Below are 14,079 nucleotides of genomic sequence, written 5' to 3'. Positions count from 1 at the left end.
ACCTGTGACGGAGATCCAGCTGGATGGAGACACTTGACCACCGATGTCACAGCGGTAGAGGCCTTCATCAGACTTATTCACATGGTGGATGGTCATGTGACGTGTAGGCTCCGCCCCGATGAAGCTGCCATCTTTGTAGAAAGCAGCCGAGAGGTTCGGGGACAGGGAACTGGTTGATCGACAGCTCAGAGTGACATCACTTCCCTCCGTCACAGGGAGGGCGGGACTCTGCAGGATGACTGGTTCAGCTGGACACAGAGACAAAGGACAACAGTTGATCCACTGAAGCTGAGCTTCATCAGCTCTGACTCTCAGACCAGTCTTACCAGTCACAGTGATGTTGATGCTGTTACTGGTTTCTCCCTCTGGGGACTCACACCAATAAACTCCACTGTCCCTGGTGGCAATCAAACTAAATTTACATGAAGAACCATCAGATCTCCCCCAGTCAGGTCCACACTGAGTCCTGTGTCGTCGGCTCGTGTTCCTCCTCAGCGTCCATCCATCAGAGCTGTCCTCGTCCTCACAGCTCAGAGACACAGAGTCTCCTATGAAGGACTGGGAGCTGCTGGGACTCACAGTCAGAGAAGCTGCAGGACGAGAGCAGGATATACAACTGTACATTTATAACTTAAAAAACAAGCTCTGGTGACCTTCTTGGAGGTCCTCAAGGTGATTTCTTTGTTTTTGTTGCTGTTTTAGTTTTAATGTCATTTTCTTTGTCTTTGTCATTTGGGGTTTTTGTGGTTTTACTTTTTTGTGGTTTTCGTTTTGTTATTTTCTAAATCGAGTTCAGAAACTGTATCTTAATAAACATACAGACCTTGTTCTGTGGTGCAGCACAGCAGAGAGACCAGAGCTATAGAGAAATGAAACTTTGAGATTTGAACAAGAAAACTGAGAAAAACAAGTAATTGAGGTTTGGTTAATTAGATAAAACCTGTCAACTCACCGAGCAGCCACAGCAGAGATGTTTTCTCCATCATGACACGATGGTGATGGTGAATTGACGCTTTGACAAGAACATCACATCAAGTCAAACCCTCCTACTCCTTCCTCTGTAGCTGTGGTTGGTCGTGTTGTGGTTTCCTCTACAAAGAAATGGTGAATCAGTTCAATAATAGTCACAACAATGAAACCGAGAAACACTTTAATCAGATCAGATCAGGAGGAAAAACAACCAGTATGTAAATAAGATAATGGTATTACACCAAGTCTGATGGATATGTGTCAAAATAAACAAATTGATCAAATCTATTTAATGATGTACCTTATTGATGGTATTGTTTAGACGTTGGTAGAGACAACGCAACTTTCCTGTAGAGAACAGTGGTTTAGCTGAGAGGAAATGAGAGGGGGAGGTAGTTTTGTACCTGATGCCTACTTTAAACCACTGAAATGTCAGTGGTTTAAGTGAAGTGACATGTAGCTGCTGCACAGTATAGATCTGTGAGTCTGTGTTCAGGCTACTTTCCAACTTCTATAATACAGATCTTGTCTTTAATACCAAATCCTTCACACTCTAAACTTTATCTCATTCTGAATGTGACACACACGTCTAATAGGCTAGTTATAATGGTTTTAATACTGACCAGATTTGAAAAATCTAATGCCCAATTCCAATTCTAATTTGCATCCCTACCCCTATACCCCTAGCCCTCAACCCTTGCCCTTTGAAACGCAGCTACAAGGGGTAGGGGTTGAAAGTCAACCACTTCAACAGTCACATACGTCATCAGTAGTATCTGCTGGCTTTCACATAAGCAGACGTGACGAGCTTTTGCCACAAATCCTGTATTCAAAACCATTGTCAACTTAATAAAATAAAATAAAATAAAATAAAATGTAATGCAGAGTGCAGACTGATCGGTTAATTGTAAAACATTTATTTATTGATGTAAATGTGGTGATTTATGTATGTAGGCTACAGAGCCCCGAGGCAGCACTGCTCCTGTGTCCAAAACACACATGAAGCTTCACTTTTAATTCAAACAAACTAATGCAACTGCCACAATTGTTACATTTCATCAATGAGACCAGCATTTATCTCCTAAAAAGAATTTAACCAGCCGGCGGTAAACCTTTGAAAACCTGCAGGTAAGTTAATTAGCGATCGTCTTTTCTCCCGGGATAACGACCGAGGTTGGCCGGCTGACCAGCTCTCCGGACAGGTGGTGTCTCTGTGACGAGCCGCTGATCTGCTCCACAGGTGGAGCTTCACTTCTCCGAAAAACATCTAAACAGCAAACATCTAAACATCAAACATCTAAACAGCCGTCATGTTGATTTACCGACCGCATATTGGGGATCTAAACAGCTACTTTCTCGCATAAAAAAATATTAAAACTTAACAAAGTGACATGATAACAGCGCTACAGCGAAAAATAAAACAGCTGCCGGATGCATTCTGGGAAACTTGTCATAGCCCTCGGTTTGAAGTGTGCCTCTGAAAAATCTCCGTTTGAAGGGCCAGATAGCCCTACCACTTCCCCCTAACCCTCATCTGAACCAGAATCGGGACGCCCCTACCACTTCACGTGAACACGCAAAACAAAGGGCTAGGGCCAAGGGGGGAATTGGAATTCACCCTAGTCTAGTGGTTTTTGATCAGGACCTGTTCTCATATGATCCAGAAAAAAACTCACAAACTTTGACATAAAGTCTCCTAACTCTCTACTCTTATTGTTATAGCAGCAGACAAGAGCAATAAACAAAGCGTTGGACAATCAGATGTCAATGTTAAGTTTCTTAAATTTCTGCAAAACGCAGGCTGAAGTTCCCAGGTATCTACCTGCCCACATTCTTAACTATTGATTTAATCTCTGTTTCTATCTAGTGATAGAGCAAGAAATACCTGTTCCGTCATACCTGCCCAAGGTAAGGCAAGTTTGTTAGACATTCTCTGTACGTTCCCAGTGTCATTTCATCTGAACCGACGATGGAAACATATCAAAGGTGTAGTGAACAGAACTTTGTCTGGATATTAAGATAATAACAGTATTATTACTATCATTATTATCGTTTGTATTGACTGAACACGTCTGTTTTTACAGGTTGCTTAGGATACTCTGCCTTCTGTTCCATTTGATTGGACAAGTCTCAGGTCCTAGTGAGTGGTTCTCCTTACATGAATCAGTTGTGTGAATTATGTTGATTTTAGTTCCAACGGCATATATTGTACCCTGTTGCATCATGACCGTGATTTATGATATACCATCAAATTCTTGCTAAATATATTTTCAATCTTCCTGAAAAAAATGACAATATTTTGGAGTCATGGTTGATGAAGTTTGGCAAATATCAGAATTTTATCTCAAAAACTGAATTTTTGAGAACATTTTGAATTCTGCTCTCATGGGAACAACTGCAGTCAATGTGAGAGTGGAATTTATAAACATCATATTTTCTCTTATGAAGCAAAACACGTATCATTAAAAACAAATCACCAACATTTCCAGGCTGTCAAGATGCAATGTATGTATTATCAGATTTTTGTTTAGATAACTGAATTTCTGACATTTTGACCATTTCATCACAACAGCTGCCCGGGCACTGACTCACCTGAGTCGATAAATGAAGCTACACAGCAGGTCTCACTACCAGCCAATTAGCTCAGCGAGTTGAGAGCTGGTTCTTGGTGTCAGAGATTGTGAGTTCGAGACCCAGCAAGGGTGATGATGACAGATCAAAATGTCAGATGTCCTCAAGCTGTCTTGCTGTCTAGATGCAATTTATGTATTAACAGATTTTTGTTTAGATAACTGAATTTCTGACATTTTGACCATTTCATCACAACAGCTGCCCGGGCACTGACTCCCTGAGTCGATAAATGAGGCTACACAGCAGCTGTCACTGCCATCCAATTAGCTCAGCGAGTTAAGAGCTGGTTCTTGGTGTCAGAGATTGTGAGTTTGAGACCCAGCAAGGGTGATGATGATGATGACAGATCAAAATGTCAGATGTCCTCAAGCTGTCTTGCTGTCTAGATGCAATCAGATTTGTGTTTAGATAACAGAATTTCTGACATTTTGACCATTTTTGAAATCTGCCTTTACAACAGCTGCCCGGACACTGACTCCCTGAGTTTATTTGAGAGGACACACACCTTGTCTCACTTCCAGATAATTAGCTCAGTGAGTTAGGTCGATAAATGAAGCTACACAGCAGGTCTCACTACCAGCTAATTAGCTCAGCGAGTTAAGAGCTGGTTCTTAGTGTCGGAGGTTGTGAGTTCGAGACCCAGCAAGGGTGATGATGATGATGATGATGATGACAGATCAAAATGTCAGATGTCCTCAACACGAAACACAAGACAGTTGTCCTAATGGTGGCATCACAGCAAGCCTCTAAATTTAAAAATCCAAATAGCTTGGACTGGACCATGTGCGAAGGCTCCTAACATCTTAGAGTCACAGTAGATGTTTGACAAATACATATCATTATTTTACCTCAAAAACTGATTTTTCTTTTTTACTGTGATTTCAAATCTGCCTGCACGACAGTGAATGGCTTACTCAATTTGTGAAGCCACTGTTGAACTGCCACTTGTCAGTTAGCTCAGTGTGATAGACAATGGTCTCTTTGGTTCCACAGGTTGTGGGTTCAATCCTCAACTGATGCAAATTGAACATTATAAGGTCAACTGTCTTGTTCTCCTATTCTCCTGTTTGTTGCTCAGAATTGCCTAAATTTGCCCAAAAGTAGCCCGGACCCGACCCATCGCTGCGCAGCAGCTATAATTGTTGATGGTTTTTCTTAGAAATATTATAACAACTAAAATGCCATACATTTTGTATAGAAAATTATCTTTTAGTTCAAACATAAAAAAAAAAAAGTCAAGCTAGCTTCCCATGACAGTAGCGTACTGCGGCTGACAGTGGGCAAAGTCCTTGCAGCCACCTACTGATTGGGAGCGTGGACCAGGAAAATCTGATCCTTGTGAGATAGATGGCTGTTTAAATCAGATGTAAAAAGAGATATCAAGATTATATTAAGATAAACATGAAACATATAGACAAGATGTTTTTGATTGACTTCTGTACTTAACCTCTGCTCTGTCAGATGAGACTATCAGAGCTTGTCCTGGAGACACTATCACTCTGCCGTGTGTTGGTCCCAACGACCTATTCAAAGCTGTGCAGTGGTACAAAAGTGGCAACTATACGGAATACGTCTTTTCGTGCCGTCATGGGGAAGACCGGCCCTCTGTAGAAAAGCAGCATCCATCTTATAAAGGCCGAGTGGAGCTGGTGGATCCTCAGATGACGAACAATAACGCGTCTCTGATCATCAAGAATGTGACACGTAACGATGCAGGAGAATACGAGTGTCACATCTACAATGGGACAAGTGACACTAACCCATACTCCACCTTTAACACCTGGTCCATCAAGAACATCACTGTGATAGTTGCAGGTGAGTCAGAGTCCAGACTCAGGTGAGTCTTGGTTCAGATATGAAATCCTTAAATTAGGATAAACATGAAACATATAAACAAGATGTTTTTGATTGACTTCTGTACTTAACCTCTGCTCTGTCAGATGAGACTATCAGAGCTCGTCCTGGAGACACCATCACTCTGCCGTGTGTTGGTCCCAACGACCTATTCAAAGCTGTGCAGTGGTACAAAAGTGGCAACTATACGGAAGACGTCTTAATGTGCCGTCATGGGGAAGACCGGCCCTCTGTAGAAAAGCAGCATCCATCTTATAAAGGCCGAGTGGAGCTGGTGGATCCTCAGATGACGAACAATAACGCGTCTCTGATCATCAAGAATGTGACACGTAACGATGCAGGAGAATACGAGTGTCACATCTACAATGGGACAAGGGACACTAACCCAGACTCCTCCTATGGCACCTGGTCCATCAAGAACATCACTGTGATAGTTGCAGGTGAGTCAGAGTCCAGACTCAGGTGAGTTGGTTCAGATATGAAATCCTTAAATTAGGATAAACATGAAACATATAAACAAGATGTTTTTGATTGACTTCTGTACTTAACCTCTGCTCTGTCAGATGAGACTATCAGAGCTCGTCCTGGAGACACCATCACTCTGCCGTGTGTTGGTCCCAACGACCTATTCAAAGCTGTGCAGTGGTACAAAAGTGGCAACTATACGGAATACGTCTTTTCATGCCGTCATGGGGAAGACCGGCCCTCTGTAGAAAAGCAGCATCCATCTTATAAAGGCCGAGTGGAGCTGGTGGATCCTCAGATGACGAACAATAACACGTCTCTGATCATCAAGAATGTGACACGTAACGATGCAGGAGAATACGAGTGTCACATCTACAATGGGACAAGTGACACTAACCCATACTCCACCTTTAACACCTGGTCCATCAAGAACATCACTGTGATAGTTGCAGGTGAGTCAGAGTCCAGACTCAGGTGAGTCTTGGTTCAGATATGAAGTCCTAGGGCGGCACGGTGGCACAGTGGTTAGCACTGTTGCCTCACAGCAAGAAGGTCCTGGGTTTGAATCCCCGGCCGCCCAGGTCCTTTCTGTGTGGAGTTTGCATGTTCTCCCCGTGTCTGCGTGGGTTTCCTCCGGGTGCTCCGGTTTCCCCCACCACTAAAAACATGCCAGCAAGCCTGATCCTCCAGTCAGTGCCCTTGACCAAAGGCACTGCCTCATAATCTGGAGTTGGTCCCCGGGCGCCGCACCGTGGCTGCCCACTGCTCCTCAGGGATGGGTTAAATGCAGAGAAAGAATTTCACTGTACTAGCTGTATATGTGACAAATAAAGTACCTTTACCTTTACCTTTAAATTAGGATAAACAGGGAACATATAAAAAAGATGTTTTTGATTGACTTCTGTACTTTAACCTCTGCTCTGTGTTTCCTCTCTCTCCATCAGATCAGATCATCACAGCTTGTCCTGGAAAAGACGTCCCACTGACCTGTGATGTTACCACGAACGAATCTGATGCTGTGCAGTGGTACAAAGACGACCTTAAAGATCACGTCTTCTTCTGTGTTAGGGACCAACAGCCTGATACAGAACAGCAAGATCCATCTTTCAAGGACCGTGTGCACTGTCAGATGAGCAACAGTACCATCTCTCTGATGATCAACAATGTGACGGCAAACGACACAGGATATTACAACTGTTGTATCATCAGAAAACAATCCAAGGGATCCAACAGCTCTTGCACTGAGCCCTACAAGACCGTCTACCTATATGTCTCAGGTGAGTCTTGGTGCAGCTACTTCCTGGTTGTTGATGTGATGATTGAACCACAGACTCTGCTCTGATGTTCATCGCTCATCACTGATCGAACCACAGTTTATGTGAAAACTCAGAGTAAGTTAATCCTCAGATGAGGAAAACTTTGGGTTTTCAGAAAAAGAGAAATAACTCGATTCCTGGTTGGAACAAAAACCTGCAGTTGCACAACCCTTTGTGGAATAGTTTGGACATGCCAGACTTAAATTATATAGATAGATAGTACTATCACTGTGGCATGAACTTTTTTATATTTTCCATACATTTCACCTGAATGTCAAATATCCCGAACTTTTTGTGAGCAGCTCAGGGAGACACTCATAGTTTGTTAAACCTCCTTCCTGGAATAACTCTGTGATCCCTCATCTGCTTCTGCTCCACAGATGGAGGATGCTCGAACCTGAAGTGTCTCATGATCGTAATTTTGAGTTTTGTTGGTGTTGTTGTTGTTGTTGTTGGTGTTGTTGTTGTTAAAAACTGTAACAGATGTAAAGAGCTGAATTCAAACCAACCTCCTGCTGATGACAGAGGCCTAAATGAGCCTCTGTGTGATGTAGTCTACACTGGTAAAGACGGAGGTGTTTGTGAGATCGGAGGACCCTTGTCCCAGTTGAAGGGAGAGACTAAACCCCTTAAATCTGACATCATTTAGGCTATTAAAAGCTGTGGTGCTCCAAACACAAACGTAAGCTTTGTCAGCAGGGTGCTGTTGTATCCTTAGTCTTCATAAATTAGACAATGTTTTGTGGAATAAAAATTATTTGTTGGCTGGTTTTAAATTATCAAAGTTTTTCCCCCTGTTTTTTGTGACAGTCTTATGTTTGGACAAATTGCCCATCTGCCTTGTGAGTTGTTTCTAACTATTGTAGGCTACAGAATGCTTTTATTTTTTCATACTCTTTTGTTGTGTTGTTGTTGCACCTTGTGGGACACAGTATCAATCCCCTTTAGCCTATGTCTTACTTTGACTTTGTTTTTTTTGTAGGAAGAATTTCGGACTTGCAAATAGACTAAAACCTGAAGTTATGACACTAACTCTGCTGCAGTGATATCTGATTATAAACATCATCAATTATTGGACCTTATTCATCCCTTTTGTAACTTTTTTATTTTTTTATTGTATTGAATTTTCTGACACTTTCGTGATAAGCTTAACATTGTTCCTTGTGTTTACAACTTTTTTTTTTTTAACTCATCCTTTAAAATAAAGGTTCTATGATGTCCATCACAAGCAGCTATGATGTTGTTTATCCTGTTCTACCTGATTAAACAGTATCAGTGGCTGCATCCAACATGTGAGTTATTTAACTAATTCAGTCAATTTTCCAGTTGTTAAAGCTCTGACAGGTGCGCCATGTGAGGGGCTGAGCATATTGTTCATGAATAAATGTATTAGACTACTGACAGTGCAGTCAGAAAAACAAATGTTTATCGGGTATAAAACAACTGTAGGCTACTCTCCTTCCTGACGGACATTTCTGCGACGTGTGTGGCTCTTCACACTTGTGAAAACAGAGAACAAGTTATGAAAAATAGTGTCTGTGTGCCCTCACCCCCCAAACACGCCCTGTCGCAGGAAACTGCGGCTACTTCCTGGACCTAAACACACAGGTCGGTATACGTTAGACGCACCTCGCTCACCTGTCCGGACGTTTCTCTTCTTACTCTCCAAAGTAACATTGTCTACAGCTACGGAGGATGGCTTTGGCAGCTATTTGGTAAAAGTGTTACACAGAGCTTAGTTAGTGCCTCAATATTGAGAGAATAACGTGAATGTTACGAATATTATTTATGCTTGTGTCGACTGACGTGTGTTCTGTTCTCCCTCCACAGGTTTCTTGTAACGTTAGCCACCGGCGGCTCCTCCGTGCCGGTCCATGGACAGATAAACCTCAACCCTTCACTGTCTGGTAAGTGTTACCGATAATTATTTTATCAGTCAAGTATCAGTTGTGTAGCCTGACAAGTCAGATTATATTGTCTAGTCTGGCAACGACCGGTAGACCTCGGCTCAATCCAGGGGGCGGGATGAAGGCTGTCTTTCAAACTGCCTCTGCACCGATAGGGCAGCACTACGACCAATCAGAGCAAAGAGCAGGATGACGTTAGCCTGACAAGCCAATTAAAATGTATGTCGTCATCACGTTAAGCCCGCCCAACGACTCTCTAAACAGATAGAGCGCTGTGATTGGTGAACACAATCGGTGTTCGAGACTCAAAAAGTTCCTATGGCTCGTTTCTAGACCCACCTAGGGTGCGTCTAGATTTCTAGGCTATCAGTTGTGTTTAATTGGTATAAATGTAGTAGAAATGTGTTTCGACGAAAACTGGCGGTCCGCCTCTAGCTTGTGCATTAACTGACTGGCTAACGGTTTTGCTAGTTAGCTGGCCAGCTAATAATGCATCGGTAAACAGGTGGCCCGTTAGCCGGCCAGCTAATGTATCCGTAGACATTAGCTGTCCAGCTAACGGCAGTGCTAATTCACCCAGTAACGTTATTTGTTTGTTGTTACAATATACAACTTTATCTGATTCCTTGAGACTTTCAGAATAGTTATTGACTCAGTAAGCGTGGACGCTGATGGGTGTTTAAATGCCCGCCTGCACCAGATCAGCCGATGACGTTCGAGGGAAGTTGTTGTTTTTCTCTTTTTTTGATGGTCGAGGGATGTGACACAAGATGACTCAACTGAAGCCGCTGCCCAGGGACACTGCGTCTCCACACGGCCACCATCTTGGCTCAGGCAACTCGCTCCCTCAGATCATTAATCCTATGGTTCATGTTCTAATAAAATAACCAGAACCTGCTCTGTTTTTTTTTCTCCACCTATTTTTTAAACCGTTTGGTTTGTTATTAAAGCCAGAAATGCAGTTATGATACTGCATACTTAAAACAAATAATTATTTAAAAATGTACTTTCTATGATAGTAACATTATGCAAATAGCTATGTAGAGACTAATATCACAGTGTTATGAATAGTTGTTTTTTTTTGTGCAGATGACTGGATCACCCTTCTACTGCAGTGCAGCCAGAGTCAGAGCAAGTTGCCTGACCCAATATGGCCTCCTGTGTGTTTCGCTTGTGTGTAGTCAGACCTGGATATGACGTCGCCTCTGAGCAGACACGCCGACTTTTCTCAGTGGCCACTCGTGGTATTGTACAAGGCAACCTTAAAAAGAGCAACAATGGAATAAAATATAGTACCACATGGGGTAGGACACATGCTATACACGAACACACAAAATAAGGTGGAGGCGGCCGCTACGCAATTTTGAACACAGGAAAAACCCTGCACACACACAACATGCACACACACGCACAGAGACACTCTACACCACAGGATCCCTGATACTTTAACATGCCAAATTCTCTTTTTAATGTATGTTTCAGTGTATGGTATGTATTGTTTAAATGGGGGGGGGGGGGGGGGGGGGTAAAAGGCCTGTACATACCGTGCAATTTGTTTTCTAAACATCTATTGTAAATACCAATTTAAAAAATCTGTATTTTGACAACTGGTGTTTGTGTTTGGAACAGTGGTCACACCTGTGTGTCGTCACTGTCACATCTCACACTTTAACTACAAGGAACAAATATTCAGCCTCTATTACACCAGACAGTCAGTTAACTAGTGTTTAGTCTTTATAAACCGTGACTGAAAGATGAGTTTCATTTGTACATGTGAATGAGAATCTAAAGTTTATTTGTCCTTTTTCAAGTCGTGGTGTCCTACAGACACAACAGACTGAAAGGTTTGATGCTGCATTCGTGGTTATCTCTATTTGACAGTTGTATTAATAGTTTCTGATTTGCAGAGTCAAATTTGTAGTTATGATACATTCACAACTCTGCTGTAGGGACAAATGGATCCTGTACAGTCTTTTCTTTCCTTTAAAACCCTAATACACAACACAGTTCATCACTGTGTGATGAAAGAGCTCCCCCTAGTGTTCAAACACAAGTACTACAGTATGGCTCAGGACAATCATAGAACTCATTTCTCAACAAAAGTAGGCCCTGCTGTAGGTAACTCAAGAATATTTACCAATAGATTTAATATTTGTTTGTACAATTGATTTGCTATCTCTGAACCTTCATCTTGATTTTATCCTTCAATTCACCGTGATCGGACCATATGAGTTTTGATTTTACCGTGCACTGCTGTCATGCATGCGTGCTTCTGTGTGTGTGTGTGTGTGTGTGTGTGTGTGTGTGTGTGTGTGTGTGTGTGTGTGTGTGTGTGTGTGTGTGTGTGTGTGTGTGTGTGTGTGTGTGTGTGTGTGTGTGTACGCCAATAACGGAGAAAGAGCGCCACAGAGATGAATGAACGGAACGATATTGCGTTGGTCGAGCCAAAAGCCGAGAAATCTATCTCTTTGTGGCGTGCCACCATGAATAAATGAATGTGTGGGAAACACTGGAGAGTGTATTTATACTTATGTTTCCTAATTTTCCTAATTTTATGTTGGTAGTTGGATGTTGCTAAGCTTCGCATGTCCACCCTGTCATGGAAGGCCTCATGACAGGGTGGACGTGTGTTGTTTATGCCATATTCTGACAATGGAATATACATTACAATTGCAGTATCTTTGTCAATAATGGCAATTTGGCCTTTTGATGATGATAATCTATTTTTATAGAGGAATCCTAGTTTACCCTATTTTGAGTTCCCAGAATTCGCTTTGGCCATGGCTAGGCGAGAAGGCTACTGGAAAAGAACCAATGATATGCTCATACTTTGTGCACAGACGACAATTAGCCTGGACAGAGAGAAGGTAGTGCAGAGAGGCTGATTGGCTAGCTAATTTGTTTGTCCGTGTTTGTTATTGTCCTTTGTTGCTGTTGTAAAGCGACCTTGGGTTTTGTGAAAGGGGCTATATAAAATACATACATACATACATACATTAAATCCATGTGCCTATTCCAAATTGGCGGAAACTCCTGCCTATCCTTTTCACAATTGGCTGTTGAAATTCAGCTGGATTTCAGAGTATCAGATTTTTACCACGATTTGTAATGTGTCTTTCCATACACACACACACACATACATATATATACGCGGTAAGCCGCGAACTTACCGAAGCTTCCACATTGTTCCTTTCTCGGTCAGAGAGCACAGCACAACAGTAGAGAGACTCCATGAGGGACTCTGAGGCGTTTGGGGTGAGGCCAGGCAGTCTCTGCTGAGAAGTTTTCTGTACCTATCCTGTCTGAGATGTTGATGGTCTTGAGGATGATGCATATAAGGAAGGTGACCCTGTTGGAGGAAGCATCAGGATGAAGGAGTTGGCCTTGTCGGAGGAGGCACAGTGGAAGGTGGAAGAAGACGGTCGGTAACTAGAGAGGGTGCAAAGTAACTTTCCTGGAATATTTCCCTATTAAATGGCCAAATCCCTGTGCATTTAAACCCTGCTTGCCCATTTGTGGGTGTTGCTGCCAGGGACTCCCTCACAATGCCCGGGATCGACATTGTCATCCTGGCAGAAGTTGATTCCTTCCACGGAGAGGTGCGGGGGATGGTTGTTCAGAATTACAAGAACTTTTAACTCCGAGGAGCTCTTTGTATGGAGCTGGAAGTGCTTCAGATATGAGAATATACAATACCCTGATGTGTTGGCTGTCCCAATGCAGCCAGGTGGGCCGTCTGGGGTGGAATGCATTGAAGTGTGCCTCTTTCTGCCAAGGTGACTGCACCAACCTGCCTTTCACCACAACCCTTTTGGGAGTTTGGACTGTTGTTATCCCCGTTTCATCCATGTTCCACATATTTTGTGGTTCAAACTTGTGTTTTTCCAAAATCCTGGTCAAGTTGTCATAGAAGCTGTTAACATTGGATCGGTTAAAGCTGGTTGTCATTGGAAGGCTTGTGGCTTAGGGACGCCTTATCAAGAGATTGGGGGTTCCACTTTAGAAATCCAGTACTACTGAAAACAAACAGAATACAATGACATCTGACCAGGATCCAGCCTAATACTTACACCAGAGACCGAGTGAAGGTGTTGGGCAAGATGTGTGTTCAAGTCACCTACAAGGGGGAAACCAAGCATCTGGTGTTGCAAGTAAAAGGTGAATGCCCTAACCTTTTGGGAAGAAATTGGCTCAGGGCTATTCAGCTGGACTGGAGATCTAAATTATATTCAGACTGCAGATATCTCAACAGCAGGACTTAAATGTGCTGCTCTCACAATATGGAGAGGTGAACTGGGCACACGTTTGGGGACTATGGAAAAAATCCATGTGGAGCCAGAAGCCAAGTCATGCTACTTCAAAGCCAGGCCCCTGCCTTACCCCCAGTTTCCAGTGACTCCGTCTCCAGAATTTAATTAAACAGAAACAAGACAAAGTGGCTGATTAACTCTGTAAAATTTAGCTTTGATTGACTATTGATGCAGGGGGCGGCCACCTTGGATCGGCTCAACTAAACCACCATTTTCCAGAGTGTCAAGTTTCTTTATACCAATGTCTAAACTTGATCTAGAAGATCAATAGCCTATAATCAATTCTTTGAGGTTGTAATTCCAACTTCAGAAAACTGGACTTCTACTGGAGCCACCATGAGCACAGTTGTTGGAGAGGATGTAATTTACCACCTCAAGACATATGAGCCCAACTGTCCATATGGTGGCACTGTAGTTTAGCATTTAAAATCACTAGACGCTACTCAACTTGTCTATCTCAGTGTGCTCAATAAATTAAACTTCTTGAACAATAAAGTTTTCATTTTTTATTTGAGAAGTTGTTAAACAGTAAACAAAACAGAACTTTATGAATTTTGAAGTTAGTACAACACAACAAAACCAATAATACAGAGAAAAAGAACCAATAGCAACAATTAAAACTGAATT

General features: G+C 42.5%; 1 long non-coding RNA gene across 1 annotated transcript in view; it reads left to right on the top strand.

Moving 5' to 3' along the window:
* The window catches only part of LOC311002144, a 475,958-nt gene that overhangs the window by 76,179 nt on the left and 385,700 nt on the right, over positions 1 to 14,079 (top strand). The gene's annotated exons all lie outside the window — the stretch shown is intronic.

The sequence above is a fragment of the Trachurus trachurus genome (genome assembly GCF_905171665.1).
Source record: "Trachurus trachurus genome assembly, chromosome: 18".
Taxonomy (NCBI): Eukaryota; Metazoa; Chordata; class Actinopteri; order Carangiformes; family Carangidae; genus Trachurus; species Trachurus trachurus.
Note: the sequence above shows the minus strand (reverse complement) of the source record. Positions and strands in the feature narration are given on the sequence as shown.